We start from the raw sequence: 6,526 nt of genomic DNA on the forward strand, positions 1-6,526 counted from the left end.
TTTTGTGCTGAAATTATAAACCCAGTTAGATGATTTACTTTGGTGAAAGAGCACAAAATAAATGGCATACCTAGAAATTATATCAGACAATTGTAAGATTCAATACAATATCAGAAAGACTATAATTTTCTGCCTTGGCATGTTGGATTGATAGATAAAATGCATCTTAGTAAATGTCAATTTCACTGAAAGGAGCTTCCAAAGAATTTAATTTGCAGCCCTAAAAGCAAAATTATAGCATGACTTTCATTTAACCTTTAACTACTCATTGCTCTACCTTATTAATGCTAAGTCTAAGTAAAACACTTGACTAATGTAGACATTTAATTTGAGGGAGGTTTTCTCCCACCTTTCTCAGAAGGCTTTTTTTTTCCTTTCTCATAATGAAGCAGATGAGAAACTCGAAACTGGTGGCTATAATGACAGGAGACTGGGAATTTATGGAAGCAAGAAGCTTAGGATTCAGGAGATCTGAGTTTTAAATATGGTCCCCTCATTGACTTTTCCCTGGGATGAAAGCAGGGGTGTTGTGAGATTCAAATGAAAAAATGCATGTAAAATGCTCTGCAAACCTTAAAGTGCTATGTAAATGCTATTTTTAGCATGTAGTTATTATATTATTTTATTACCATTATTATTAGGCTCCAGTCACCAGGCCTCAAGTCTGATGATGACTTCATTCACTAAGTCTTTTGTATTCCTGCTGAGCTTAATCAGTCTGTTTATATATATATATATATATGTATATATAAATATATATGTATGTATATATAAATATATATTTGTGTATATACACATATAGTATAGCATACATATATGTATATATAGTACAATATACTAATATGCACACACATATATGTATAGTATGCATATATGTGATAAAATATAAATATATGTGTACATATATACATGTGTATATGTATATATCATGTATACATACACACATGTATAAAGAGACAAAGAGAGAGGGTGGGAGAGAGAGAGACAGATCAGAGAGAGAGAGACAGAGAGTGAGGGACACAGAGAGAGAGAGAGCCAGCACAACACAGGGTCATGCTGGTAAATTTTTTACAAAAGAAAAAAAAGGCAGACAGTAGACACTCATTTTTAAGCCTAATCTGCATTTTTAACACTTTCTTAAGTCTAGAAATCAACAAAACAATAAATCAAATTCTGATTTGAAGTGAATGGCAATTTCTGAGGTGTTAATACTCATAATGAAAATTTAACAATCAGCTTAGAGAGTCAGATTCCAGCTGACTCTAGCACACCCCTGGATACAACTGCTTTGCTTTAATTTTTCCTTGTTTGTATCATCAGAATGATAGACTTCTCCTTTGCTTTATGTAGCCCAGATATCTTTCTTTGAGACTTCATTGAAAAAAACAACCGACATTTTTATAGCATGTCAGGCTTACAAGGCATTTTCTATCTTTTATATGGTACATAGTCGGGCTTCATAAATGCTTGCTGACTGATTTTTTTAAATTTCTCACAACAAATTTGCAGTTTTTATGCAAGCTGTCCAAAAAGTCTTAGTGCCATTTTCAAAAACTTAAAATTGCCCTAAAACCTTTTGGGTTACACTGTATGTGAAGTAGTTAATGTCATCATAATTTGGTAGCTATAATTATCCTTATTTAGACATAAGGAAACTAAAATTGAAAGAGAGATTAAGTTACCCAAAGACACACAGTTAGTAAATAGAAAAGCCTACATTGATCTATTGGCATTAAAATAATTTCTTTTGATTTAAAAAAAATCTTTTAGAAATACCTTTTGTCTGTAGTAATACAGCCTTTTCCAAATAGAATCCTTTTGCACTTAATATGTTTAATTATTCTTGAAATGAAGACAAATAGTAAGCAACATGTAAGCAATATAACGCACAGAGTGACTGCATCTGACACCATTTGTGTCTACCTCTATAGTTCCCCATTTCTCTAATGAGTGAAAAAATGTAGCATTTTCTGTTCCCGGGAACTGAGATTGGGTATTTTCATGAGATTTTATCTTAGGCCTGCTTTCATCTGTCACTGTCCAGTAGTCAATGCATACCCAAGGAATAATAATAGTAATAGTAGCCTAATTCAAAATAAAAATTAGGAAGAGGAATTTGCTGTAGTCGCATGTATACTCATTTCTACCCTTGAAAAGCTAGTCCAGTTTGAACGTTTTATAAGTGTGTGTTACCATAGTCTGTATAACCTCTCTTTTTTCTAGCACTGAATTCTCCCATGTAACAAGGAAAGAAGTTAAAGAAAGCCAACCAAAATGGTGACTACTTCTGTCAATGTATGGAACATTCTGCTTCCATAGTCCTCTGGCTCTCTTGCTAGAGTCCAAAATAATCATATATGCTGTATAGATTATACATTGCTTTGGATTGTCTCCTCCAAACTGGTGGTTAATTGAGAGTTGTCTGTGACTCTGTAGATCACAGATGTCAAACATGCTGCCTACAGCACTCTCGGTGACCTGAACCAATTTAAAATGTGATTGGGTAATATTTAACAAAATAAACAAAAATATAATAAAACATAGATAGCACTACATTTTAAAATGAAGTCAATATACTGCCCACGGGAATCCTTAAGTACAGACTAATAGCTCCTATTTCAATTTGAGTTTGACACCACAAGTCTAGATAACTTGGGCAGAATCTGCATATAGCCTTGGATTGCTTAGGTAATTACCTTAAAGATTCACTCATCTTTGATTCAGTGTGATTTTCTGTAAAATGGTGATGTGAAATTTGCCACACATTCATTGCCTCAGAATCCTTGTGAAGAATACTGACATGATGGGCAGAGGTTCATGACAAGCTGGTATGTGCATTATGATGGCCAGAATCTAGCTGTCATTGCTTAGCTGTCAGTCACTTGTGTGGTCACTGATCCTCTTGTATCACAACAGAGGCAACTTATTGGGTCATCCTCATGACTTGATCAACTGGATCCCTCAGATTCCTCACAGTTCTAATGTTCTGTGATTCCAGATGAGAGAATGATCAACTTCAGAGAAAAACAATCCATTTCCTCCAGAATTCTCTATCCCTTTGTTGTTAGGAAACCATTGAGGGAACAGGGCAGTTTATTGGAAGAAGCCAAGTCTTTGGGGGGTTTATATTTTCATGAGTGTCAGGGCCCTTGTGGCACAGTGCTCTCCTATGCTTTGATATCTTGACCTTTCCCTGAAATCTTAGGGAAGTTGGGAGCATGTGAAGGACACTCAGGTGGGTAAATGTTATAGCACATGTATGGGAAATGTCCCATTTTCAAGTAGACTCAACTATTTGAAAATATAGGGGTATCTGTATTATGAGAAGCAAAGCATACAAAACAATTAACCCATTAGAAAAGACTCCCTATAACACTCAGTTCCTGAGAACATGGCTTGGGCAAGTAAGAAATACAGAAAAACAGTCTCAAGTTGCAGAATCTCTGAGCTGGAATAGAAATCAGATGTCATCTAGGCCAAACCTGAATAATAACCTCTTCTATCATATCACTGAGAAGACACTGTTCCATCTTTACTGGAAAAATTTCCAGTGATGGGGAACCCATTAACACTAAGGGCAGCCCTTTCCGTTCTAGAACAGTTCTGCCTGTAAGGGAAACTTACTAACATTGGACAGAATCTCTTTTGCCACTGCTGCTACTTGCTTCTGCACCAAGCAGAAGTCTGCCCCTCCCCTTCCCCTTTGATCACCCTTCAAATACTTTAAGGCACATATTATTGTTCTAAGTCTTTTTTTTTGGGGGGGGGGATGGAGTAAGGGGTTGACAAGGGCTTGACTGGAGTCAGAGAAAAAAGTATGTAACATTTTAAATTTTCCTAAATATTTTTCTAAATTTATCCAGAGCATGTTTATCTCAAGATGGGATAATTATTTTGTATGAGGCATACCATATACCTTCAGCTTATATATGGAAAGCAACATGGTCATGGATCGGAGGTTCAAGACTTGGGTTCGAATCTGTGTTTCTGTCACTTACTACCTCTGTGACCTAAGGCAAATCACAGAACTTCCCCGGGATTCGATTTCATCATCTCTACAGTGAAGTTGTTGGATTAAATGGTGCCTAAGTCTAGATGGAGATCTGTACTCTTTCTGTAAGTGGAAGCATTGCCTCTGGGCAAAGAGAACTGATTTTGGAAAAAATGATTTTTCATTTGAGCTTTCACATAATATATGGCATTTGGCAAGTAATTTCTTCCCTACGAGTCTTACTTTATTCGTTTATAAAATGGACATAATAAGACTTATACTTCCTAACTCCCTGGATTACAGTGAAGAATCCATTTTGCAAACCACAAACTTTATAGCAAACCTAAACGCCAGGGGAGTCCACATCCAATTGATTAATCTCAAGTATTCTTAACACTGACAGAACCCTTTGCAATGTGTAGGGATAACAAACTAGACAATCACTGGTACAGAAATGTGGATTCATTCACTTTGCTGTAATGTCTCCTGAATTTACTGTAATATCATGATTCACAGAAGTATAAACATCCATTAATGTGTTGCTACTATCTATCATAAAATGAGCTTTCTGTGTTAAAATAATTGTAATGAATGTTTATATAGCACCTTAAAATTTTGAAAATGCTTTACAGACTACCTTCTTTGATTTCTCTATCATTAATCAAGGGCAACTAGGTGGCACAGTAAATAGAGTGCCAGGCTTGGAGTCAGGAAGACTGAGTTAAAATCCATATGCTTATTAGCTATATGACCTTAGGCAAGTCACTTGACCCTGTTTGCCTCAGTTTTCTCATCTGTAAAATGAGTTGGAGAAGGAAATGACAAAGCTGTCCTGTATCTTCATCAAGAAAACTCCAAATGGGGTCACAAAGTATCCAATTTGAAAATATTTATTTACTAAGAGTTAGATGTGTGAGGTACCCACATTGGGGCTGTGAATACAAAGACAAAATTATGAATAACTCCTGCCTTCAAGGAGCTTACATTCTACTGAGGTAGATACAGCATGCAAGAGGGTAAGCATATACATGGCATTTGTAGGAGGGCTACACTAAAGTTTGGGGACAATTTTCTGTTAGGAGTGGCAGACGAGTTGAAGGAATCGAGGGATTCTAAGAGGCAGATGTGAGAGGGGAATGTATCCCAGGCATGGAGGACAGAGACAAAGGTAAATATGCGAAGGTAGAAGTTAGGATGTGGATTTCAGAAAATAGCAAGTAGGATATTTGGATCAGAGGATAACATATACGAGGTAGATTAATGAAATATCTAGGAGTTTATAATGCCAAATGAGACATTTAATTTTATCCTAGAGATAATAGGGAGCCACTGAAGGTTTTTGAGCAGAGAGAGTAACCTAGTGAAACTTTGTCTTTTAGCAACCGTAAAGATGTTGGAAGGCAATGATAGAGTTGAGTATCCTGGTGTTCCCCCTGCCCCACCACCATACCAGGGCTCATGGTGGAAAGAGCACTAAATTTGGGGTCAAAAGACCCCGATCTATAGATTACTACCTGTGATCTTGGGTAAGTCTTATGTATTCTCTGGATGTCAGTTTCCTTTTTTGCAAAATGTGAGGTTTGAAGTTGAATATCTCTAAGATCCTTTTCAGTTGGAAATCCTATAAAATGTTAAAGTTCATAAGAAAATGGCAGAGCAGCTTATAACTGGTTTTGTCATTTTGTCCTAATGACAGTATCTTTTAAACAGTTCAGAGAATTAATGGAGTAAAATGTTGCAAATGTGTTCCTGGAGCACCTCAATAGTCCCTGCAGGTTTCTGAGATGGCATTTTTTAGGTCAAATGAATTTGGCTTTGTGGACATGTTGACTGTAATTATGATAATGACCAGCTCAGTCTGAAAGATACACATTTAATGAACACACTGCTGTTTATTTTCTACTAAGCTGCAAATGAACACCACGGGGGAAATTTCTATTAATCTGCCAGTATAAGTTTTTGACTCTGTACAGATATGGTCTTCATCTTTTGAAGGCATTTTCCCCTCTAGGTCCTGCCAGGCAAAGCTCTTTTAGTACAGAATAAGGAATCCAGCTGGCAAATTCACTTGTAAAAAACTACAGACTTGCTTGTAACCTGCACTTAGGGTCATTAGTGCCAGATGATGAGTCTGCTGTGAGCATTCTATGTTCTTAACAGCAGCAGGGTGGGAATATGGAAGTCCTGTATCACCCCAAATGAGACCAGAGTCAGCAATGTGGCTGTTCTAGTACATTTGAAGGTTCACTTGTTTCTGACTCTTCATGACCCCATTTGGGGTTTTCTTGAATGAGATACTGGAGTAGCTTGCCATTTCCTTCTCCAGAACATTTTTCAGGTGGGGAAATTAAGGCAAACAGGGTTAAGTGACTTGTCCAAATTCACATAGCTAGCAAGTATCTGAGACTGGGTTTGAAATCAGTTCTTCCTGACTCCAGGACTGGCACTCCATCTGCTGTGCCATCCAGTTGCCTCTTTATTTGAAAAGCCTACCTCTAATGATCAGAACAGGTAAAAATAATTTATGCCACTTTT

This window comes from Petaurus breviceps, unplaced genomic scaffold (assembly GCF_028583685.1).
Source record: "Petaurus breviceps papuanus isolate PSGF00001 unplaced genomic scaffold, PetGlider_PUasm1.0 551, whole genome shotgun sequence".
In the NCBI taxonomy this organism is placed as follows: domain Eukaryota; kingdom Metazoa; phylum Chordata; class Mammalia; order Diprotodontia; family Petauridae; genus Petaurus; species Petaurus breviceps.